The sequence below is a fragment of the Polypterus senegalus genome, chromosome 3, assembly GCF_016835505.1.
Source record: "Polypterus senegalus isolate Bchr_013 chromosome 3, ASM1683550v1, whole genome shotgun sequence".
Classification (NCBI taxonomy): domain Eukaryota; kingdom Metazoa; phylum Chordata; class Cladistia; order Polypteriformes; family Polypteridae; genus Polypterus; species Polypterus senegalus.
Genome location: NC_053156.1, coordinates 232,429,631 through 232,456,693, shown reverse-complemented (window position 1 = coordinate 232,456,693; position 27,063 = coordinate 232,429,631). Strand labels below are relative to the sequence as shown.

General features: G+C 38.0%; 1 protein-coding gene and 1 long non-coding RNA gene across 10 annotated transcripts in view; one reads left to right on the top strand and one right to left on the bottom strand.

Moving 5' to 3' along the window:
* Positions 1-21,188, top strand: part of LOC120525973 — a 29,676-nt gene extending 8,488 nt beyond the window's left edge. Inside the window, exon 3 of the long non-coding RNA XR_005633051.1 lies at positions 20,864-21,188. This is a non-coding gene — a long non-coding RNA (uncharacterized LOC120525973). The remainder of the gene's footprint in view (positions 1-20,863) is intronic.
* The window catches only part of LOC120525970 (neuron navigator 1-like), a 365,228-nt gene that overhangs the window by 132,872 nt on the left and 205,293 nt on the right, over positions 1-27,063 (bottom strand). The gene's annotated exons all lie outside the window — the stretch shown is intronic.

Here is a 27,063-nt window from a genome sequence, read left to right as displayed (position 1 = left end):
CATGCACACAAGTAGTAACCAACATCCCAGCATGAAAAACTTGACTACTTTCTAGCAAACTTATTAACTGTTTTTTTTTTACCATGATAATGGCAGGTATAGCACCACTACTGTCACCACAATGCACCACAATGAAGATTTTATGGTCTGCTGCCTATTCTCCGTCAGCTTCAGGGTATGGTCATATATAGTAAACATTAGTATCTACCCTTGAAAGTGTGGCTCCTTGTTTCTTGTACCCTGGTGTATGAAACAGATTTTTTGTCAACATGGTACATCCCAAAAAATTTAGAAATAAAATATCAAATCTTACAAATAATAGACAGGCAGAATTATTTATTGAAGATCTACTTAATTTAATGGATATAAGAGTGAATGAATGTATGATGGTGTGGATGATGATCTATTAGTAGCGCTAAGCATGTTACAGCAGTCAACAAGATAAGGCTCTAAAAATTTAAAGCTTGCATAAATATGAATAGCTGCTTAGCATCTCCACTGAGGCTTTGTCTGAAGAAAGAATAAGTGCAGGGGTCTTTTTCTTGTTTGTTTCCCTCCAAATTTTGTTATCTAAAAACTGGATTACAACAGACAAAATCGCTGTAGCAGCCACATTAAAATAACATTAAAAACTGGTGAAGCAACAACCAATAAAAGTGGAATGAGGATTTTTTGTGAAAAATAAGAAACCTTTATAACATGATATGAACTCACACAAACAAATATCTAACAGGAGATTGAACAACATAGGAGCATGCTATGTAGCTTCAGTAAACCAGGTGTGGTCTCAGGACTTGATTCTGACAATAAGAACAGAAGATAAAGCAACATTAAATATGTACAGTAAATTCTTATATGCCAGATGACTGTGGGAGGTTAAGGTTAAGGCATTGGGATACTTGAAAATACTATAGGACATGAAAGCTGATATTTATTGTAAAGCATTATTTTATATCTTTTATTTATTGGTAAAATGTAACAACTTGAAGTCGCTTTGCTTTTTTTAATGGCAAATCATGTGTTGAAGCACGATATAGTGTTACTCTGTTATTACAAAAATCAGATCTATTTGAGGGCTTGATGGTTTGAGCTATTAAGAACTGTAGAATGCATTTAACTTAAACCAACAGAGACTTGAAAGAAAAAAGAAGTATTCATATTATAAATAAATCTATTACTTTAAAATGTATAAGGAGTATAACAAAAGTATATTTCACACAAATGTCAGGAAGCCTCTCTGACACTGAGAACAGCTTACATTAAGTACTGTTGATGGAAAAAATCAAATGACCCTTAAAATTTTTCTTGTAACATATTAAATAAAATACTGCAATTCAAGAGATAAGTTGGGCTGAAAGCAGGACATTTTTGTGTATTGAATGATACACTTCTATCTAAGGAAAGCACACTAGACGAATTAAAGTTTTCATTAAAGCTGATAGCAGGACAAAGTTAAGATGTCTCTTTTATGTAAATTTTGTCTGGCTATCACTTCCCACTTTCCTGTAAAATGCTAAGGATCACCAGAATTTCAGGCAACAAGAACCTGATGTATTTCACACAGCATTTCACCCCCACAGTTTCACAATGTGATCTGTCTGATTAGTCACAGGATAGATGAAAGCAACACCAAATGAATTAAGAAGTAACAACATTAAAACCTCAAACCATCCTTTTTTTCTTAATGTTTTTTTTCAATCACGGAGATAGAAAGGTATCAGTATGTACTATGAAGTGTAAATAAGTGTGGTTATGGAATAGGATTAGTACTTAGGCTGAGGTCAAAATAGCAGGAAGAAGAGAGGAAATAACTTTCCAGTTATATTTCAGGCAGATGAATAGAAAAGCAAAGTGAAGGAGGAGAGAAAACATCTCATTCTTTTTTACACCTTTAGGCCCTGTTGCACTACATGATTCTTCCAGTGATATTCAGTTGTAGACTCTGTTTGCATAATTGTAAAGAGTTGTGGGCAGCTGCAACATGTTTGTTTGATCACCAGTCATGTAGTTTGTAAATGCTCATTGGTTGATAGCTCTCAAATATGCATGAAACTGCCCCTAAAACATAAGATAAAATCAAACTTGGAACGAGTCATAGACTGGTTTAACTGAATCACTGGGGATGTCAGACTACACAACTGTTGGTCACTGGAGCATGCAGTGACTGTTCCTGACTCATAAATACTATGTAAATAAAGTCTGCAATTGAAAATCATTGTAAATATCTTACATTGTAACTGGGCCTTAATTTTTTTATTCCCCGGGATTTCTAGTTGTTTATTCAGATCTCCTCAAAATGATGATATCATCAACTTTATATTTCAAGTTTGACATTTCCTCCAATTAGATGTTATGTAGTGTGCCGCCGGCTTTACCTAGAGTAAAAGGTGTTAAGAGCATTTCATTCCAGTGAAGGTTTAGTCAGAAGAATAAAAGGGGTCATTTTCTAGATGCTTAACTTAGGATGGCAAACAGAAGAAACAATTATTTTTCTTGTTAAATTTCAGCTAATGATAGTGGAGAAAAAAGACAACATGTTCTTTACTCTATAGCACTGTAGCTAAAGCAGTATGAGACGAAACATCTTTTTCCATTTATATTTTAACCAGGATGACAGGAAACGAAGCATCCTCCAGGAAGACAAGAGTGAGGCAGACTTTTCCTTGTTATACTTCAACCAGGAAAGGAAGATGTCACATATTTCTTGATTTTACTATATTGTCAGGGTAGTAGAATAGTAAACAGATTTTCTTCAGTTAAATGTTTGTATCTTTGCTTACAGTCACACTACATTCAGCATGACAGAAGAAGAAACAAATTCACCGCTATATTGTATTATTATTGGATCCTGAGCGGTTTGAGTTTCACTTTGTTTCAATAACACCATCTCTCAGGTAGTGCTCAGACACTGTGTCAGTGCAGGAAGGTTATTCACACCACCTCCTTACAGCCAAGTGGGAGCAATGCCAGTGGGAATTTGTAAGGATATTTTTAAGGTGTTAGCATTATGGTATTTAAAATCATGAAAGCACAGACAAAGAGGAGAGGTTTTGCCCAGTTTTTCTTAGTAATCAATTTTCATTTCAGTCTCAGACTCAGTGATGGAATGTGCAGGGTTTGTAGTCTGCCATTACATCAAAGCTTTGTGAAGTTCTTTTGACCCCAGGAAAGTTCTCACTCCTACAAGTAAGTAGGGAATTATGTAAGGGCTTACTGCGACACATTTACGGTTCAGTGCAATTAGACTGCCCTTTCTCTTGGCAGTGTATTTCGGCTTTGCTTGGAGACTGACTTGTGTTCAGTGAACTGCATTTACATGATACTGCTTAACATTTAGACTATTCATTCCGTGCTATAACATCATTTTATAGCCATGCCCATGTCTTCTAACTGAGGTTCAGAGTGACCACTCAAATATTTTTGGATTGAAGGTTTGTTTTGTTTTCTGTCTACTCTTTATTGTTTCCCAACTTATGCTCATTTTTATCATCACCTTAGCTAGCAAAAGACAGAGGGCTCCTAGTGGATAGAAGAGCAGTAACTAAAAATGTGTGTGTTACCTTGGCTGTGAATATCATCTGTTGGTAAGGGGGAAAGAAGGGTAAAAGCAGCAACATTGACTGTAAACTACCGAAAGCTCAACCACAGCACTATTCTACATTTTCCTAAAGTCTTCACAAAACCAGGAAAAATAAAGCAGATGACAATTGTTTACCTATAGAGAGATCAGTAGGCTTTTAATCCCCTCAGATAACACTATAGGAACCTACCGGACTCTTCAAGCAGACACAAACACACATGTAAATAACTTCTAACTGTTCTTATGCCATCATTCCTTAATAGTTTTCTGTCTTGTATACCTTTCACTGAGTTAAGTAGTCATGTAGTACTCCAAACAGACAGGCAAACAAAAATGTTACTAACGCATGGCTGCTATTTCATTGGGAAAGAAAAAAAAAACATCATGGAAGCACTCAAGCGCTGTACTCAGCTGGACAGTAGCCCTAATCATTGTCCTAATTAATAGTCACAGAAACATAAAGCATTAGTAGAATAGTTTTACCAAGAGGCAGTCATTTTATTTTTTAATTTCTCCCATAGTGAAGATCAGAAGATCGCTAATGTTTCCATATTGTATAAAATCTGGGCTAACAAAGGGTCACCCTGAGTTTTCTCACCCAGCCCTTAAATACATGGTACTACTCAAGCAGTTCATCAGGGCAGTTCTAGCTCTCTCTTACATATCATAGCCTTTTCAAGCTTACACACATCTTGTGCTATGTGTTATTGATTCTCATTCTAATAGCTTCTTAAACACTGAGAAAGTAAAGCAGGATTATGTGCTTTGAATAAAAATGTAGTAAGGTGCTTGCCAGAGCCAAGATTTATTTAGAAACAAAAGCCCTGTATATGAGCCTGCTATGGTGATATAAATTCACCCATGGAGGCTCACAGTTCATTTTCTGCTGACATCTTAACAATTTGTCTGCCCATTCTCATCAAATGCCTATTTTTTTAAAGTTACATAGGGTATCCTACTTCCTGTTTATGTTGCAATTAGCTAAAAGGCAAACAACCAACTAAGCAACAAATACCTGCAGTGATTGCTTGAATCATATGTGGGATCAGAGCAGTCTTACATTCTGAGAGGTGAAGCTTTATTAGACCTCTTTGTTGCAAGATCTTGGATTAAAGTGCCAGGAGGCCAGCACAATTGTCTTGTTTATGGATGAATGAATAGATAGCACTGCAACAGTTGCAGTACATTGCTTGTTTCAGCTGCCCACATCACTGCAGCTCTGGCCCAGTGGCTTTCCATGTGGAGGACCAGTACAGCACAAGACTCTGCATTTATTCTGCCTCCCGCTGTTAAAAAGTCGGTCAGTGGGACAAATTCTACACATTCCTTTCCTCCCCCGCATCATTCTTCTAAGTCAGATAGTGAAGAGCTCTAAATATTAGATACATGATGAATTGAATGGCCCATTCCTGACAATGCCACCCCCTAACACCCTCCTTCCCTTTCTGTTAGCTCGACATTGCTTTCACTGTTCTACTCAGTCACCTGGAAAACAAGCCTATGCGGCAAAATGAGCCAATGTTTTCTTCCTGCTTCTTCTTAGCAGCTTAATGTTTAGCTATAGTGGCACGCAGAGGACTAATACCTGGAAGGCACAATGAAAAGACAAAGCACCACTGATGTCTTATACCCAGTGCTGAGCAGGCATTGAGTGGCAAAGGAAAGCTAGAAAAATCCTCACTGACTTTGAACTTGGCATGAATGACTTGGTTCACAAAATTTGTTACATTATCTGAAAGGATAACTTGCAGTCTAATTTAAATGAGATCAGATAAATAAGCAAATAAGCTGGCTCAGTTTCAGCAAAAGAGACTTCTACCTATTTATATGTTCTACTAGGCACTGGAAAGTGAAAAGGCACTGTGACTTATAAAAGGTCAATAACTTTGTTTAAAGATCTCTCAGAGTTTCTTTGGATTTGCTGAAATTTGGAAACTCACCCAGGTCAAACTCATTAAGTGGATGACCTGTTTACTAAAATCGTTCCCTCCAAAATGCATAGTAAAATGAGAATTATTATTATTATTGTTATTATTATTATTATTGTGGCTGATACTTTTATCAGGACGACTTATAAAATGAAGATATATTGCGACTGCCTTTATATATTATTTTACACTTGCAGCACAGGCAAACTAAAGATCATGCTCAGTGTCACACAATGATGCAGAGGCAGGAACTGAACTGGCAGTCTTGGGGTTCAATGGCCAGTACCTTAACCTCAATAGCACACTGCCTATAATTCCTGACTTGATTGATACAGTGGGGCCTGGTGATTAGGCTGGGCTTCAAATTTGCTTTTCCTTTACAATCTCAGCTAGCTGAAAGACACAGTGAAATGATGAGAGTCACCTAAGGGTAACTGATGATTCACTAGCTAAGCTTGGACTGAAATGTCATGATCTCTCAGAGCTGCCAATATCTGTCAACAGGCAACCAGTAGATTTGAAGCACCTAAACCATTATATAATTCAAACTTGTAGTCAAAAGGAACTCAAAAACAAAATGTTTATTTTAGAATAAATCACTCACATAAAAATTTAAAGTGTTTGAGACAAGGCTTCCTGATGACATATGAAGCATTGTAGCCATACAAAATGGAAGTGTTGACTAGAAAAACAAGATGGAGTTTGAGGAGTTTAAAGACATGATGGTAAATTAAATTACAAGCCCAAAATCAAAATGAAGGTAAACAGTACACATTAAACAAGATTATTTGTATTTCACAACCTCAGCAAAAATTCAACAAGTCAAGAAGAAAAATATTAAAGAAGCACTATTCATAATAACCATGGGGTAATACCCCTTTATTCATACTTACCTATTGACAAATACAGTAAAAGAGAAGTAAACACAATATAAAGTGCAGTAGCTGAAGATGGATGGGGTATCATTGAGAAGATGGTCATGTTATCCCACCAGTGATTTACTGATTGCTTCTATAGGCTCAAAAATAACTTTGGTTTTCAAGGCATGTTTTTAAATAAAAGACATTGACATTTTTATTTCCCAACACATCAAGCTGAAATATTTCTCCTGAAGGACAACCTTGTAGTGGTATAAATAGCAAAATATTTTCTAGCATTAAATATACAAAGAGCAAACTAGATTGGTTGAAAACCTCAAAAAAATGATTTTAATGAAATTTGCGTACTCTATAATTTTCAAAAGTTTCAATGATTTTTGAAAAAAGAAACTATTTGGATCACTTTGGTTAAAAACAGAAGTTGGGTTTAGTGAGATGGCTCATGAACCTGTTTCATAAAAAATCTATAAGGATGACTAATTTGACCATGGAATATAATTATTTCATACTGTAAATTATGCACAGAACAGACAGATGCACAAAATCCACTTGATGTACAAATTTCCCCCTGTAAAAATAGTTATGAATAGAGAATGCACCAATTTTAATTTCTTCTGCTTTGCAGTACAAAGGTGCAAATAATTAGAGCAGCTATACATACTATATGAAGCTGGCTCACACTTTGCACTCAGTGTTGGCAAGAAAGACTGCAACTCCTATTCCCCCAAACTGGATTAAGCAGGTTTGATAATAGATGGTCGAATGGGATGAATATCACAAGAAAGTGGTGTCCATACAATAATTAGCTGAAAGCAGAAATAAGAGGCCTCAGAAGGGAGTCCTAATGTGCACAAGTGCTTCCTTCAGCTTGATTGGTTCTGCAGTCATGGCCAACTGCTGCTCTGTGAAGCACAGACAGTTAGCGTTCCTGGCACTTTATTCAGATAGCTATGAAATTTGTGAAGATTTAGCTTAAGGTTACAGCAGCTGGTGGAGATCATCAGAGCAGAAAGGGACATGTCTGTAAGGAATAGGTCTGGGGAAAGAAGCTGAAATGAGGGATGAACAATGGCGGCCTCAAAGTTTGCCTCTGCCTCATCACAACATCAAGCAGAGAGAGCATGAGGATTAAAAGCTACATTTAAGACAAGGTATACTGTTTCGGATACAAGTGAGAATGGTGTATATAGACATTAAAAAAAAAAAAAAAAACAGCAGTTGAGAGCAACAAGAAGTTTAATAACTGAGCTGACATGACGAGCAAGGCAAAAATGGTTTCCTACTAATCCTTTATTTCAGTCCTAAAGCAGACACCTCCCAACTGACCTCCTGCTGGCCTTAACCAAGTTCATTGATCTCTCAGATCAATTGGGATCCAGGCAAACACTGCCTCCACTAGCATTCAGTGCTCTATGAATGAAATGTCTAATTCCATATGAAGTATTAGTTATGTCATCACAGTGAGAAATTAATGGGTGAGTAACTCAACCCGTTAAAAAGTTCTATGGCATCTTCATATCCAGGTCTGAGTGAGAGGCACTATAGGAAAACACAGACAATCTCAGTTTTCCTGTCTGATTCATTCTAATCACTTATTAATATCTCATTTCTGCTGCCAGTAACAAGCTGAATTTCTCATAAAGACCATTACCAGTTTATTAATACTGCCCGAACAACAGTTTTATTTGCCTATTTAATGAGGTTTAATGCCATCACATTTACTGGTATCACTTAACTGCCCCATTGTGTTTATGTGTGTCCCCACTAGAGGATGACATTTTGGCACTGGACTTTAATTTACATGACTGCCACTTCAGTCCCCATGTCTGACTCTTTGTGACACTGAGCAAGTTACTTAAAACAGCTTGTGCTTCAAATAATAAAAAATTTTGTAAATTGTTATAGTGCTATTGTGATAGCATTTGTTTTTAAAATTTATATATAGATTACAGATTTTCTGGCGGTAGTCAAGAATGACTTGAAGCTCTCAGGCAGTGTGACTGCTACTATATTTGAGCAGATCTGCCACTTCGCTAGAGTGCTGGAGGTTATGCATCCATGATTTAGCATTCCTGACAGTACAGTATGAAGCAGGAAACCAGGTGAATCTCATTACACTTATACCAATATCGTCTATGACTTATGCAGCTCTGCTTGCTTACTTCCTTACTTTATCTTCTCCCATTATACTTTACTTTGTTGGGATCTTGAGCCAGTGATTACATTTTTTCCTATTTTTTGCCAGGGTCTTCTCTTGTTCCATGGTCATACCTCTCTTTCTGGCTGCTTCTTTGATTTTTTCTTTCCATACCCTGCTAGGTCTTCCCTCTGTCTTTTTCATCACCTTTCATTTTAAACACCATTTTGAGATAAAGAAAATAGCATTGTTGGTACATATATGGTATTATATACAGTAGATGCATCTTCACCTTTATATTTAATTCATTCTTTCATATTAGGGTGTTATTAATTTGATAGTATATTTTATTTACTTTGTTTATTCTGTTTCTAATTTCTTCATCTATTTTTCCAATTTCACTTATGATCGCTCCCGGATACTATGTTTTGTATTTGTTTTCCATTTATCTGTATCCACATACCATTTTCTTCTTGTTCTTCCCTTGTTATTTTCATTACTTTACTTTTCTGTATATTTATTATCATACCTTTCTCGTCTAGCTTGCTCTTCCATGTTTTTAATTTCCTTTGTAAATTTTGCTCACTTATTACAAAGAATGTTATATCGCCTGCATATATCAGGTCTTAGGTCAATACCAGATTTAATTTATAGCATCCCAAGGCTGCATTTCTAATTTATTTCTTGCCTACGTTGAATATACGATCCATATATATTACAAATAGGAAAGGACAGACATTATCTCCCAGTTTGATAACCTTTCCCATATTCCATTGCTGTGATGCTTGCCCATTTAATCATTCCATTCCTAAACATTTTTGATTAATACTATTAATGATCCTTTTAATTTTATGGCACTTCCATTGTATCTAACGCTTCTGTCACTTGGATTAGGATTTAAAAAAGAGGTATTTTTGACACATTTCTTAGAATAAGTTTGTGTTTCTTCATGCCTGACATTTTTAGTTGCCCCTTCTGCAAAATCAAATGCCACAAAACAATATTGCTTGATGTAAGCCTTCTGAGGTATATGGTCATGGAAGCTGAAACAGGTAGTTCAAGAAATGAAAGACACAGGTGAAAGCAGTAATAATGGTGTAACACCAGGGACAGTAGCTCTATAGAAAAGATTTTGGGTATATAAGGCATATCATACATCTGAAACGCCAGTGGTCAGGTGTTATTTGGAGACTTTCAGGACTGCTGAATAACACTTATGATCTGGTAGAGGAAGATCCTAAAAACATTTCGGCTGTCCTGAGTCACCACAAACTTGGACATGGTGATTTAGATACAGAACATAATTGGTCAGGTACAATGGATGGAAATAGAGGAGAAACAATAGAAAGGGATATAAGTAGGCTTAAGAGTGAAAGGGATGTCCTAGATTGAGGAGGTGTTTGGTAATTCTTGCAGAGAAAGGGAGTGTGGAAATGCTGTAGACTGCTAAGACTGGTCTACAGAACTGAACTGTGGGAAGCCACGTGTTGTAAGCAATATATTACAAGTTGACATGCCAACTCTGGGTCAAATGTAGGAGGCTACCAGGCTAAGATCAACAAGATGGATAAAAAGTGATGGTTACATATCTGGTAAAAAATATAAATACTGAAGTCATGTTTACTCAAATTATATTAATACTGTTTTTTCTTTTGTGGAAGCCATCCTGGACACAGACAGGCAGACACGTCAATGTCACCCACAACACGTTTATTACGAAGTGCCATATTTACAAAAGTGCCACACAAACCCCAAAGTCCTGGCCACAACACAGTGCCTCACTTCTTCAGGCCGCCTCTTTCTCTCCTCCAGAGCTCCATCCACTCTACTCCCGACTCTTGCCATTCAATGAAGGGAGGCGGCCCCTTTTATATACACCCGGAATTGCTCCAGGTGCTTCCCGGCAATCTCCCACCGACACGCCCCGGTGTGGCGGAAGTGCTGGCTGCGTACCCGGAAGCACTCCGGGTGTCCCCAATCTTCTTCCTCCTGGCCCTTCCGGGTGTGGCGGAAGTGCCGAGGTCCAGGGCTCCAAAGGCACGAGTGAGCCATGATCTATAAGGAAGATCATTCTTCCTTATATCAAAAAAACAAAAAGAAAATGGAGACACAGTGGATTTGTGTGCCCTTCCAGACAGAAATGGACCTGTGGCATTGCAACAGGCTACACATTAAACAAAACCCTGAGACATCATGAGCAGATTCTTTCTCTACAGGTGTTTTTGGTTAACCCTGTAATGCTGGTCTTTTATTGCTTCTTTGGTTCACTTTTTAAAATGACTCAGACAACAGCTACCACAGTGCAACCAAATCAACAGGGGTAGCAACTGGGCTTCCTTGAGCTACTCGTATTTACAGCAATTTACTCTGGCAAATTTTCATTGTTTTCTTCTTGTACCATTGTAAGACTTCAGATGGGAAATGTAAACTGAAAAATAGAAATATTGAATTGGTATGGGAGATGCATTGTACTACTGTGTCATATTTTTAATTACTTTGTTTCAGCATCACTGTGATAGTAAAGGAATGTAATGCAAAAAAAAAACATAGGAATAAAGAACTGACAGCCTGGCACAGGAGAAATGCAGGCAAATCACAGCTGCCATGGATGAGACTGACTTCCTTTTGGTTGTAGTATCCATGGCAACGACAATATTACCGTCCCCCAAATACGACAAAGCAGTTGCTCAGCATTGCGATGAAGCATGATAGGAAAGATCAAACAAGAATGATCCAGTGGGGTTTAAAGCCCTTGTAGTTATGTGTTATAGCCCTTCTTCTTCAGCTTGGAGAGGTCAGACTGGCAATCCATCATACCTGGACACTTATGTCATTAATGGTTTAATTACTGCATCCTCACGATATGTTTATATAGTACCTTTTGATGGATTTAGTAATAAATGTGACTACCTAAGATAAACAAAAAAATCAGACACCTGGGAGACAGAAGTCTAGAAGCATAAAAGAGATCCAATAGTTCATACGTGAGGTGCATAACAGTGAGGATGTTAAAGATTCAGGGAGATAGAACAGGAAAAGATAGAACCAAGGGAATCTCACACTGGCGGTGAAGTGTTAATATAGTGTAGGACACTATGGGCATTAGCTGTAAGCTGCCTAAAACATTCAGTGGAGCCTTGAATTGAGGGGCACAGTGGGTACTGTAAAAAAGGAAGGCTGGAATTTGTGCCTCAGTGAGAATTCCTTGTGTGATGGGCTTCAATATCCTCACTAGGATGCTGCGGAAGTGCAGCATTCCTCCTGAATGGTGCACATGGTAAAGGTTACACTGCCTTCAGGTTTGCACACCAGGAACAGTGTAGAAAGGATTGGATGACAGACAGATGTCTTAGTGAGGGGTGGTGCTTCGCTGAAGGAGCCACTATAGACATGGTGAGGTGGGTAGCGAGTGCCTCAGAAGATTATCCTGTATCTGACAATATAAATTTTGTTAGGTACCTAAAGTACACATTTGTGATTTGGTTAGAAGGTTCTTTTTCATGAGAAAGTGCAAATTCAGAATATCCTGATGCATTAACATTTGGTCCATTACAGATGGCACTGTAAATGCTCTGCCATATCATGCTTGGTCCATTTCTTGACAAAAGTGAACTAAACGACTGCTTAGGGTTCCCAAGGTCAATGTGGGCCCTCATATTCCCAGAAAGAGGATTGTATTCTAGCAATTTAACCCAAAAATAGGTACATTACTTATAGAACCAAAAAAGCAAGAAATGGCTTCTTAAACATGTGTGAATTTCTTTTAGTACTTACATGGAAGTAACCCACTGGAATATTTGCTTATGGTGAAAGCACTACATAGTTAACTGTCTGGTCAGAGATAGGAAATCTATAGCAGGACCTCCGCCTTTGCCCACCTTGCCAAGCAGTATGTGCCCAGTCACTGGAGTCAAACCATATCCCGGATTAATGGGGTTGACTTACTGTCTCTTAACTAAATTGTCATGACATGCTAGAGGTTATTAAACTCAGATCTCTGCTGTGGACATCGGCATGTGTTAATGGTAACTATTGTTAAATATATTGAGGTGGTGCTAACCTGTTATGGACTGGTGCCCTTTACAAGACCTCCTTCCTGCATTGCTGTGGTAAGCTTGGGCACTTCACCATCCTCAGATTATGTGGGATTGCGTTATGTTATCTGTTGTGCTACCACTCAGTGTGTAAAGTCTACACCATTTGTAAGCTCAATATCATCACTCTTTTAACCAAGGCTCTCTGACACACTGTACACAGACAGTAATTTGAATGGGAAGTTGTTTGACTTGCTCTGGGTGAGTAATACAACTTTTATTATGTACTGGCTTTTAATGCAGATTTAGCCACAGTACAAAAATATAGCAGGTTGGAATACCCTAACATAAATACAGTATTCTGCTGGAATTGAAGCGCTCACCCTTTGGAGAGTGAGCAAAAGATCAAGAGTAGCTGGATACAGAAACTAAAAGGCGGATCTTGCCAAGTACTCTTTTTAGATTGGTGAATAACTATTGCTGCAGTAATCAGACTTATTCACACAAAAGTGTCTGCACAGTTCGGCATTTGATACGAGAATGATTATTGAGACAAGATCCATCAGCATACCACCCCTCCATTAAGGTGACCTTGGCTGTTTGAAATTGACTAGAAAGTCAATGTCAAGGGGTGTTTGCCTGCCTCAAGGCCACGCCACCTTCGATTAGATATTCCCTGTCAAATCGCTGCCTTTGTTACTCTCTCTCTCTCTCTGCAGCCACCCCTTGTCTGAAAAAGATGCACACCACATCAGTGAAACCTTGTGCCAAAGACTCTGTTTCCATGGTTACAGAGCCACCGACTGAGATTTGCAAGCTTGAGTGAAGCACCTCATCTGTTATTCTAGGCACTACATTGTAGAGTATCCTTTTATGTGATACTTGCATTAATAATACTGAGACTGCACTTTATACTCCTGGTGAATCATTGCAAATGATTGCTCTGAATAATCATGCAGAATTAATATTACACAGCAGCCTAGAAAGAAGGCAGATGGGCAGTGAGGCAGGTCAACAGGTAGACAGTTGCATTAGCAGATAGGCAGGCATGTAGACATACAAGAGATTAAGACTAATGGGCTGCTAAGCAGACAGACAGAAAGAGACAGCTAGGCAGGTTTGTGGACTAAGGAGAAAGTCACCAGGCAGTCTTGCGTAGCCATAGGCAAAGGCGTACATGGCCTGGCAGGTAGATACAATTAAAAGGGTTAAACAGGCAGGAAGACTAATATGCTAACAAGTAAGGAGACTGGCGGGTAGTTAGATAGCAAAACAGACAGACATAGAATGAAGTAGAAAGGCATGGCAACAGGAAGACCCAAAGACAGATAAATGATGTTATAATCTTATACAATATGTAGTGAGAAGTTAAGCAACATGACACCTTTTATTGGCTGACTATATAGAAAGATTACAATATGCAATCTTTCGAGGCAACTCAGGCCCCTTCTTCAGGCAAGATATAAATATAATTTTAATCTTTATATCTTGCGTTAAGAAGGGGCCTCAGTTGCATCGAAAGCTTGCATATTGTAATCTTTCTAGTTAGCCAATAAAAGGTGTCACTTTGTTTAACTTCTCACTACATCCATAATGGCTAACACGATACAACACCCTAGTACTACAATATGTAAATATTTCTAATGTTAATGACCAGCTAAGATTATACTTGTATTCTACAGCTCCTTTTGGATACAAGGCCATCTTTGTTAAAAAAAATCTTTTTGTTCATAAGTGTTCCCCTCCTGAAAAAATCCTATCTTACCTAACTTATCAAATAATAAAAGATGGTCAGTACATTTAGGATTGCTGATGCTGTGCAAGTGAATCGAATTTTGGTAGACATTTTAATTATAACTAATATTGTCTTCTTGCAGAATTGCTTTTTTTATTTGTGGGATATGCAATTAACTTCACTGATGAAACTGAATACTAGTTTGTTGGAAGGGCAAGCAATATCTGTGGTTAATTTTAAGATAATCAACTATTACTGTGGTCTGGCTTATCATGTGTTCAGCTGCTTGTGTTTTGACTGCCAACATTCATTTAGTTATTTACCAATAAAGGGTCATAAAAGTCCTGGGCAGGGACCTGGTTCATCATAGTTGATATAAGTAATATGCTGGAACTTGAAAACCAATAACCCTCCTCATGATATCTGAAGCGAACTTCATGAAGCAGCACACTAAACCCTCCCCCTTCTGGTTCCCTAGTTCCTTAGTCACGTTTCTTACAGTAGCACTTGAGCCAAGGAGTTGGCCTGGTCTTTCCAGGTGTTCCTCACATCTTTCCAATTCCTTTAGTGCTGACAATATGGAATTCAATTCTAAGCCAAGGAATCATCACAATCAGTTACTTCCAAATCATTCTTCTTAATCCTTTTTTATTCTTAATGGATTAATTTGGGAATGTGCGGATTGCTTTCATGACTCATTTCTATGGCAACCTGTCTAGAAGTAAATACTGATGGATTACATTTGCTAACGATCTTAAAGAGGTTCAGTGAGGTTTATCTGAAGTTGTAGATATTGCCTCTGGGATTAGCTAGCTGCTCATGAGGATCAGACGAGAGCCAGGACAGTAAAGCACACTACCAAAAGACCATCTTTATAATTTAAACAAAGCAGGCTTGCTTTTAGTTTGAAAAGGTCGACTGGTCAGAATACATCCGTCTACCACCCCTCCCTTCTTGCCTACCTCTTGCCTACTGTATGTGCAGAGATCTGATTAATGTGTGTGCATGCTACCAGCAAATGCTCCTTCATCATGTGACAGTCATTCAAAGACATCTGTGATTATGAGTCATTTACATCCTGACATCTTAAAAAACTTGCATATGTACATGTCTGCATCCATCTGTAGATGGTCCATTAAGTACATTGTGTGATTCACATGAACTAGGCTCCTGTACTCACTCCACATCACACATAGGACATATCAAAGACATTGCAATAAAGAAGTAGTTCTTAGCTCTTTGAGCTTGTTCTAATCTATTTAATTTTTAATTATAGATACACTGCTTTTCCAACAGGGCTGCCGAAGCCCTTTAAGAAGACCAGGCTAAAACTGACCTATTTAGGTCACTTATGGTTATGGCACCTCAAGTGGGTTTGGTGATAGTAGGAGATTACTTGTCTTCCAGCCTGCCTGTTTGTTTCTGGCATTGCTGTTTGCTCAAGTGCTCTTACTTTTTTTAGGTATTCTGTATTTGACTGAAGACTTTGACCAAGATTAGGACACCTAACAATTATCTACAAACACACACACACACGTTTTAGAACACATACCTTATTTTTAAAATTGAAGCACAAGTGACTTGCTCAGGTTCACAGAGTTACTTGGAGGCAGAAACTGAAATGAGATGCTTAGCCACTGTAACTAAAGTGTGCCTTTTATTTATATTTAGAGTTGGGAAACAGTACTTTGATATCCTTTTTAATATGTAACATAACATTTGCATGCTTTTGCTAAATTGAATTCAGCAGGATTTTAGTGAGTATGTTTCAAGCCCCATTGGCTTCTACTAGCAGTTCCGGCATATCAAAAGGCAGAAAGGCTAAAAGCCAAACTGTCCAGATGAAACTTAGCGGAAATATTTTAATAAGGCAGCATCTACTGTATTGACTGGTTTTCAACTATGTTTTCAAGTGATTTTGGGGATAGGTACAATGAAAGTGACTTTCTGGCAGTTCTGTGTTCACATTATCTGAGAATAAGCCCCAGTGTTCAAACTAGAAGTCAGAATCCTTTGATCACAGAGGCCTGATCAATGCACTCAGTATATAATGGTTCTTGCACACACTCTTTGAAATTTCAAGTTACTACTAGTGATGTCTTACCATCCTGCTTTGTTGTGCTCATGCAAATGTTTGGTCAGCGTTTTGGGAAAAACACAACGTCTCTGCTGAATTTATTGCTTGATCCATACAAGAAGTAAATAAAGGTCAGTTCTATTTTGTCTGTGAAAATATAAAGCAAGCTGAATGCATTTATTATGTAATAAATTGGTCAAATCACAATACAAAATGTGGAGTTTTGGTCTTTGGTGAATCTTAAACCACCTAACTACCCCTTAAAAATCAAAACTGTGGGGGCATCTCTAAAAATACATTTTAAAAATATTCAATGCTCCTTATCACTAAGTGGACAGGCTTTGCGAGAAAATATTATAGCAGCTGGCAGACAACTTTTATACAGACTGCACAGAGAAACAGTTTGTAACCAAAGAGTAAATTTATTCAAACAAATGGTCATGAAATGCTAAGTTTTTTAAGTTGTATCCAAATTTCAATGACTTGAAAATGTACAACACTGACATTTATGCCACTGCAGTAATGACATCACACACCAGTAATGACATCACATATTGCACACTCCCTGTCATCTTTTCTTTATCTTACAATATGGAAAATACAAGTCACAAAATGGCCGCTGTATGAAACAATTTATTTTAGCCTAGTTAAAAACATAATAAAATAAAAAATGTGGCAACCAAATTCCATGACCTCTGAAACTGCCTAAATGATTTTTGTGGCCACAGAGAAAATGAAAAAATACAATAAAATAAAATTCAAAATTATGATAGGTTGCTTCACAGGTTGGCTGGGAAGGCAGCTATCTGCAAGCTTGCCACCCAATGGGTGGGGCTAGATGTTTGATTGGCAGCAGCCTGTTCAGCTGGGAAGGAAAGGGCATCCTTTGACAAGCCTCAAGAATATTCAAGAAAGAGTGAAGAAACATTTAGAGAAAAATTATCAATTGGACCCTTAACTTGATCTCAGTGATGCTGAAGAGTGTGAAGGTAGACAGCAGACTGTAACAGTAATTGATGATACTGTGATACCGACAATGTTCATGTTATAGTTAATTCTTAACTAACTACAGCTACAGCACTGGTCTGTTGCAGGTTATAGAGTTAGTTTACAGCACACAATTACCTTAATCTGCATGACTAAACACCCAAGTCAGCATTGCACATATATCATTTAAATGAATACTTCCCATGAAAAGTGGCTGGTCCATGCCATGCTGTTCTGAAATATAAGGTCTTGCAGCTTTTTTTGATAGACTGTATATACTGTAGGTGCATGATGCAATTCATTTACTTAAGATATGCATATCTTAACTGATATCATTTTACATAACTAACTTATTATATATTCCATAATACTAGAGTAAGATTTCCATGTTTTGCCACTGATCTAACACTAATAGGACCCATTGATTGCCACAGGTTATGTCACATGCTGCTCCAAATATAATGCAACCACAAAATGCTATTTCTTGTTGACCCGGTTATTATTTTTTCATTTTATAAAATGAAATAAGGTGAGAGCTAAGTGTTATGTCACAATTAGATGAATTCAGGATACAACTGTATTTACAAATTATTCTACTTGGAGCAATTTGTGTGTTTATAGGAAATTCCACCCTGTGAAACGCATATAGTTCTTAACTGTCCTGTAGTATGTGGATGCATCATTAAGGACCTGTGGTGTGGAGTACATTCTCATGTTGGTACCACTATGGGGACAGACAGTATTGAGATGCCTTTCTTTTGAATGAATCCTTATATAAGCCAACATTTAGATAAAAAGACACATTTATAAATGAGACAAAAAACAAAAAGGCTTTAAAAAAGGAAACAAGAAAGGAAAATGGTAAATAGTAAACAAATCTGTACAGTGGACACTTGGCACAAGATAAAGATTTTTTTTGTGAAACTTATTGGATCTGCAGTTGGATAACAGTGTACATTTTTCTACAGCCAGCTTAAAAAGTTATGCCCATCCCAGTCAGTGCTGCTCAATTTTATAGAAGGTTCCCTGAATCTGTCATTGCTTCTTCCATAACAGTCTGGTTTAATAGTGTACACTCATTTAAAATACAGACTATGTGTATGACAGTGTATAACAACATAAAATATTTTAACCTCAAAAACTACACTATGTACAAGTTCAATACATGTCTAGGGTCAGGAAACAAGCAGGCAATATAATCAAAGGCCACAATCATTCAGTTAAGCCTTTCATTCAATTACTATTCAATTATTACCATCATAAAAATTATACAGGTTGCTGAACACAATAACATCTTGGCATGCCAATGACTCCTTTCCTACTGTAGTTGCTGTGGTCAAGCATATCATCTGATTTACCTCTGTCTCCCCCAAATCTCCTACCGCTCTATCCATCCTAAGTTATGTTTACTTTTGCTACAAAGCAATATAACAGTGTGAATATTTTCCTTTTTTTTCTTATGTCAGCAGCAATTTTTGAGAGTGTTTTGCCTGAAGGACAAGTGGCTTACTGCTGAAGGAAAGAACAGCAGTGTCAGGGTGGTACCTTTCAAGTCTGATGCCTGCCTCAGTATGTTGTTGCACTGTTTCACTGATCATTTTCAGTAACAGTTTCTCATGAATATGCTTAAATAGCTTTCTTTTTTGTAACACTGGAAAAAACAAGCACACAATAAAGCAGAATACTTCATTGGCTGCCTGCTCCAGCTAATTAATAAAAGACAGGTGGCACACGGCAGGTATCTCTGCAAGCCTGTTACTGTTCTGTTGCTCACCTTGACCTAAATCAGCGGTGATGTGTCAAATAAAACCAAGAATAGAATATCTAGCGACACTGCATCAAACATGTGAAGGCTCTCTCTCCACTTTATTATTCCAGTAGCTTTTCAGCTACAATGTCATATTTTAATAATATTGCATGGCCTAGAATTTTTGCTGGAATCTGACTAATATTGGCCTTACATCCTTAGTGGAGGGTGGCATGGTGGTGCAGCGGCAGCGCTGCTGCCTCGCAGTAGGGTGACCAGGATTTGTGTCCTGGGTCCTCCCGCATGGCGTTTGCACGTTCTATCCTTGTCTGTGGGGGTTTCCTTCTGGTGCTCCGGTTTCCTCCCAACAGTCCAAAGACATGCAGGTTAGATGAATTGGTGATACTAAATTTGTCCCTAGTGTGTTGTTGGAGTGTGTGTGTGTGTGTGTGTGTGTGCACACCCTGCAATGAACTGGAACCCTGTTCAGGGTTTGCTCCTGCCTTGCGCTCTATGCTAGCAGGGTTAAGTGGGTTAGAAAATTACTGACCTTTAGTTGATATTCCCTTGGTAATACGGCCAGCTCATTATAACAAAAATGTGGTCGGTATGTTTACCAGGTATATGGTGACCACCTTGGCAAAGACATGCAGGTACACTCCACCTTTATATGGCACCGAATCACTAGCTTGAGAGTTCAAATGAAACAGTGAAATGTGTAACACAGAATGCCTGAGGCCAGAGGGCAAACGGAAACACAGATGTTTCAGATGTGTGTAGAATGCTGAAAGCAGTGCCTAAACAGCACCACAGAGCACTGACAGCTTAATAAAAAGCAGGAAAAGTTTCAACAGCTTGCTAGATAATGGTCACTCTCTCTGCTGTTTCAAACCCTGTCTGGGAAACAGATGCACTCATATATGGGGTTTAACATGTTGGCACACATGTCAGCTGTGGCAGATAAATACTTCTTTGTTCAGTCTGTGCTTACAAAAGCGTATGGCAAGCAGCAGGGCTACTTTTACACTTGAACAGCACACCTTTTGACTAAACACTCCATTCATGTTATAAGTGGAATTTGAATAGCAGCACCAGTAGTGACCAAAATGCTACCAGACAGGATGAGGATAGTAAAAGTACCTGAATTGACCAAAGAAAAACTATGGAGAACTCCTAATAATACTTTCTCAAGTCACTAGAGGACACTATGGGGACCCCTGGTGCAGTGTGTATTGGTTTTATGTCTGGGTTTTGTTATGATTTAGTGTTGACTTTATGGACCTGCAGAAGTACCTGAGGCTACCGGACAGTGCCTTACATGTCCAAAATCTAAGGTTCTACATGGAATTCGGGGCCTCAGAAATAGTTTCAAGGTGAGCATCTGGAAGTTGTTCATGGCTGGGGCTTAAAAATCAGGAGTCAGAAGAATTTGAGGATACCTTGAGTGTGCCACCTATAGTCCATACGATCTTAGAGCCTATGTAATTTAGGACCATGTGGCCATTTAACTAGCAGTATAGTATGCCTGCCTAAGCTATATCCAGGTTCTTTCAATTTCCTCTCACCAGGCTCTGCTGAGTTGCAACTTTCCCTCCATCCAGGAAGGGCATAACAGAAAATAACAGAGCAATGAATAAATGCCACTAATTCCTTTAGCAAATGTTAAATTTAGAAAAAGAAGTGGTAAACATGGTGGGCTGAATCAAAATCAGATAAATCAAAATCAGATAAATCCTTCTTACACTAATTTATTTCCACAGGTGTCTGCACCCCTGATGCATCTTAAAAAAAACAGTTCCATAGATGACAATTTACTACATGGAGTAAAAGAACGTGACCATAAACATTTGCAAATCAGAACAATTGTGGATTGTATGATATACAAATTGGAGTCCAACAGAAAGCAGGCCGCTTACTTCAGTCTTCTCTTTAGATTTAATGGCAAACTTTTCCACAGAAGAGATGAGTAGCGTTAAAGAACTGGACGGTGACTGGAATCACACATCTTGAATGATATCAGTAAGTGAAGATTAACCATCAGATCAGGTCAACAATCATTTGTGACTAACTTTCTTAGTAAGAGTACTATTATCTAGGATAACACAGCCTAAATTCCTGAGATCATGACAAAATGATTTCAGAATATCACTAAAATTACCACCAGGAGGCACTGTGGCCTAGTGGTTATGACAATGAGCTATAAATCTCATGGCTAATGGTTCATTCTCCACCACTGATAAAATGTGTAGTCCTGAGCAAGTCACTTAGCCTGCCGCCACACCGTATGTAGAAATATGGACACACTTGTAGTATACACTTGATTTGATTTGCATTATAAGTCACTTAAAGTGTCAGATCAAAAGCAAAACCCTTTAATTTATTCATTACTAAAGCTTGCTCACCTCAGGGTAAATAGTGTAGGCCAGAATATATCCTGGCAGCACTGGCCATAAGATAAGCACCACCCTTAGACAGTGTGTGAGTCCATTGCAGGGCACATGGACACCCACACTCACTTAGAGCATTCTTAATTACCCAGCCATATAGCCCTTTATAATATGGGATGAAAACTTATGCAAACACAGGGAGATTCTGCAGACTCTACACAAGCAGTACATGGACCAGGTGCTGTCAGTACATCCGTAAAAAGAATTACAAAATGTATTTTCAGATAGTTAATACTTGTGAAATTTGTGTTAAACATGTACATGTATATGAGTTTCCAGCTTTCTAACTATTCATTTGTTCTTAATTGTGCAGTGCATATCATAGAATCCATATCATTTCTCATGCTGAGCACATTCATATATTTAGCGTGTCGTTAGTGCACAAAACTCAACTTTGCTTTTGAGTGGTAAGTAATGAGCATTTCATACAAGGTTATAAAGACTCATTAACACTTATCTTATAGGCTATTGTGTAAGGTGAAACTCAGCATAGCTCCTGGAAACTCACTGGGTCTTTTTGCAACTTTAAAAAATTGTGTTTACTGCACCATTCCAGAAAGTCTTCACAACCTTGTACATTTTCACTTTTCTGCTCATTTTGAAACGCAATGTACCAGTAGACCAATCCTATCTGCCTAAATTCCAAGTATGTGAATATTAATATCTGCAGAAGCCGTGTACAGACTGTAGATCTGGGATGCCATTCACTGTAATAAGCGCTTAATTGAAAAAAATTAAAATAAACAACTGATAAAGGCAGAAAATTCACCAAGGCAGTTACCTTCTTGGCAATAGACTTTAAGAAAAGCCAAGCAGCCAATTTATGCACCATCACTTCATATCACTGCCATATGATTACACCAGTAGGTCCTAACTGAGCTTGCTCACAGAAGTAATGATTGATAAACAGTTCTTAGATTTATTTAGATTAAGTATTAATTTAAGGAAACTTAAAGGAAAGCATCTCAGTTTATACCATTTTTTATTACAATGACAAACTGTACCTGGCCTCACCTAGGAAATTTTGTAAGACAATGCTCTGCATTACAGTGTCAAGGGTTAATTGGGTGTATCAGAAGTACTGTGTAATAAAGTGCTTTTCCGTACACAATATTTGTATTTTTTTTTCACCAAGGGCTAGTATTATTGTAGGTAGTTTGGTGTAGTGGTTAAGGCTTTGGACCTAGGACTTCAAATCCTGAGGTTGAAGGCTAAAGTCTTGCTACTGATACTGTGTGACCACGAGCAAGTCACCTCACCTGCCTATTGTCCAATTGGAAAAACAAAAGAAATGTAACCAATTGTTTCTCAGATGTTGGAAGTTGCCTTGGATAAAGACAACAGTCAAATACTAAGTAAGTAATATTAATATTATTGGGTCACAGGAGCTGCAGACTTTTATAATTATCCATGAGTAAAACATTCCTGCCATAGATCAGTTTTTGCTTTTTCCTGCTTTTCCTTGTGACTTGGCTTGTGTTGATGGTCATTGCAAAACAACATTTTACAGGATAGTGTATTCTTTACAATTCAGAAGGATAATCAGCTGTGTTCCATCTAAGGTGCACTTTTGAACCGCCGCGCAGCTGTTATCATTTAGTTCACTCTTTGGTAATGAACCTATAGCTCTCGAGACTAGACACCTAGGTCCATCGTTTGTGTGTTGGTGCTTTGCAACACTTGATACTTCAAGGGTGTCCACTACCCATCTAAATCTCCCACATGTTCATCTATACTAATAAAAGGCAAAGTCCTCACTCACTCACTCACTCACTCACTCACTCACTCACTCACTCACTCACTTCATCCAACTCCAACTTCCCGTGGGTGGAAGGCTGAAATTTGGCAGGTTCATTCCTTACAGCTTCCTTACAAAAGTTGGGCAGGTTTTATATCGAAATTCTACGCGTAATGGTCATAACTGGAAGCAGTTTTTCTCCATTTACTGTAATGGAGATGAGCTTCAACGCCGTGGGGGCGGAGTTTCGTGTGACATCATCACGCCTCCCACGTAATCACGCAGTACATAGAAAACCAGGAAGACCTCAAAAAGCGCAAGAAAACATGCATTATATAATTGAGAAGGCAGCGAAACAATAAGAAGCGAGCGAGTGACATATACAACCATATTCATGAGTTCTGCTACTTCAGAAACAAAGCACGATGTAAACCTACACTTTAAATTAAGTTCATAGACAGGCTGCGCTGGCGCTTGTAATTTAGTGCCTGCCCATATAAGGCCGTCCGTCAGCGCAATCCAATAGCAAACTGCCACGGGTAAATATTCACGGGTGAAGGACTGTGCTTATGGAGAGGAAGATGAGATGGTCAGGGTGGTGTTTGACACAAACTCAGCGAAACCGCGAGAGAAAGTTTTAAGTGCCAGGACTAAGGTAACATTAAATACAGCCATGGACATAGCACGAGATGGCACCAGCACAGCTGGGAACCTTCGATGCATGTACACCGAGTGGCTCACGGAACTGACGCAGTGCACAGATAAAAGCAACAGTTCCAAAGAGCTGAACAAAACCGAATTACACAATTGAAAAGGCAGCAAAAATATGAAGCGCCTGATAAGCATATTCATAAATGCAGCTACTGTGGAAACAAAGCACACGGTGGAAAAAGTCAATGTCCCGCTAAAGGAAGACAGTGTAAAAACCCGTGCATGCAGTGTGTCAGGTCTCAGATAAAGAAGAAGACGAGCTGTTTATTGATGCAGTAAGAAACGAATCGATGAATGAAACCTGTCATCTTTACAACGATTGACAAACACGGAATGTAACTTGAACACAACACATCCTACAAATACGAACCTGATTGAAAGAAATAATGATAATCAAATCCTTGATGACAGCAACACTCAGTAACACTCACAAAACAAATACTGTATATTGACAGTCATGTTACGTTATTTTTAAAATGTTCCCTTTTCTTTTCTACCTTTTTAACACACTACTTCTCCGCTGCGATACGCTGGTATATATATATGTATATATATATATCCCGCTCTACATACTCGAATAATGGATACTTTATTCGCCATCAATGATTGTTTTGGTAAAGCCATACTCAGTGTATTCATTAGATGAACGGTAAAAAGTAAGAGCGAGGGAGGATGACTCATTGAGGCATGCAGGCTGTAGTCTTGCGTCAACTCTATCTGAATTGCGCGATCACATTTGAAAAATATATCTTTTCAAGTTCTATTTAGTCCATATGTGTCAAACTCAAGGGCAGGGCCACATCCGCCCGCGTAATTATATCCGCCCGCGAGATCATTTTATATACTGTATTATTGTTATTAAAGCCCGGTATATGAAGCGCTGGTAACACAATAAACTACAGATCCCATAATGCAGCGCTTCAGCTGCCTTGCCGAACACTTACCGCGTAATCAAGTCTACCTTATGATGCTGCAAGTTATTGCTGAGTTAGAGTTATTTGGTGGCTTTCTGTCTGAGTTTGCACGGCGCTTTGGTGACTTTGAAGAACAAAAAGTCCGTTGTTGTTGTTTGAAGAACTACATGCGGCTCGAACCTTGTGCATGTTTGGTAGCACATATCTGTGTGAGAAGCTCTTCTCAGTGATAAAGACTAACAAAACAGCACACAGGAGTCGCCTCACTGATGAGCACCTGCAATCCATCCTGAGAATCTCCACAACACAGAACCTCACACCAAACAGAAACAAACTTGTGGCCAAAAAGATGCCAGGCGTCCAGCTCTAAAATGACATATGAGCAAAGACAACTGAATGATTTGATTTGTTATTGCACGTAAGAGCGGAGTCAACGTTTTAACAAACAGCGTATTGCACTGATACTAAATAGCTGTGTGTGTATATATGTAGATATGTATGTATATGTATATATATGTTTATATATGTGTGTGTGTATGTATATATTTGTGTGTATATATGTGTGTGTATGTATGTATTTGTGTGTATATATGTGTGTGTATATATGTGTATATGTATAGATATGTATATATATATATATGTTTATGTGTGTGTGTAAATATATATATATATATATATATATATGACAACAACACTCATCACTCACAACAGTGACAAAACAATTACATTGACAATCAGGTTACGTTATTTTCAAAATGTTTCCTTTTCTTTTCATTGCTTCTTTAACACACTACTTCTCAACAGCAAAACAATTACATTGACAATCAGGTTACGTTATTTTCAAAATGGGTATTTTGCTAGTCTTTCATATAAGAGTGCTTCCCTGCGCTCAACACTTTCCACCAGGAGGTAGATGGAGTGGAACAGATAACCAAGAAGACAGCTGGTGCATATCTAATAGTGCCACTAGTTAACAGAAGAAAACAGTGCTTCTTAAACATTGAGCTTCACTGAAGTTTCTCTTTTCATTTCAAAGGGTGATCAAGTCTATTTTTTCCTGTCTAGGATACCGACCTGTCTTCAGTTGCCAGTCCAGTTTATTGGTTGGTGATGCTACTCACGTGTCCTGTAGTACAAAACACGTAAGTTACCATAATATTAATAAATATCAATAAATAAATAAGTTATCACCAAATAAAAAAGCTTGTGCCTACTAATTTTCTTTTTTCTGTAAAATCACCAAATTTCAATCAAATCCATCAAATCATTTTTGAGATTTTTGAGGTAGTTTTTCTATGGGAGGGTTACCTGTAAATATTGATATACATATATTGAAATGTCCTTTCTTAGCAAATACCTAGCACCATTATGCTAAATATTAGTTTTTAAAAAAAACAGGAAATTGTGTTTTTGTTGATGAATGAGTGAGGGAGTGAGTGAGTGAGTCAGTCAGTCAATTTTGCAATATATATAAGTAGATTAGTAATTATGTAAGTGATCTGTGGCAAAACTCCACACAACCTACACCTTAACCCAACTAAAAACAGAGATTTTGTAACACTTTACTTATTATTATCTGACTTTGGAAAGAGGCGTATTGCTGCTGTAGGAGTCATTACTAGAACTAACAAGTATTAAGTAATTCATATCCTTAAGTCTTTACACTGACTTCCATTTAAGCTAAGGGCTGATTTAAAAATTGTTCTTCTTACATACATACCTTTAATTACCCTAGGCCCTATTTACCTATTTGAACTGAACAATACACAAATATTGCTGGGCTATTAAGGCGTCTATGCATTGATAAAAAAATGCATTTAGCTGCAGGATCAAAAACTCTGGAATGTCCTGTAGTCCTCAGCTTTTAAATGTAAATTAAAGATACATTACTTTACTCTGGTAGACTACTGATAAGAGCTGGTGATTAACTATTCAGGTTGCACTTCTATTTGCTACTTATTTGCACAAAAATATGGCAAAATCATTATAAATTGTTACTAACCTTCCTCTATTCTTTTTCTCTTCTTAGTAACTTTCTGTGAAATGTGGTGTTACTGCTACATTGCTAAGCTGCTAGGCAGGATGATACAGAGATACCAGGACCCTTGGGATCCAAGTATGCAACTCATTCTTATTATTAGTCTTGTAGG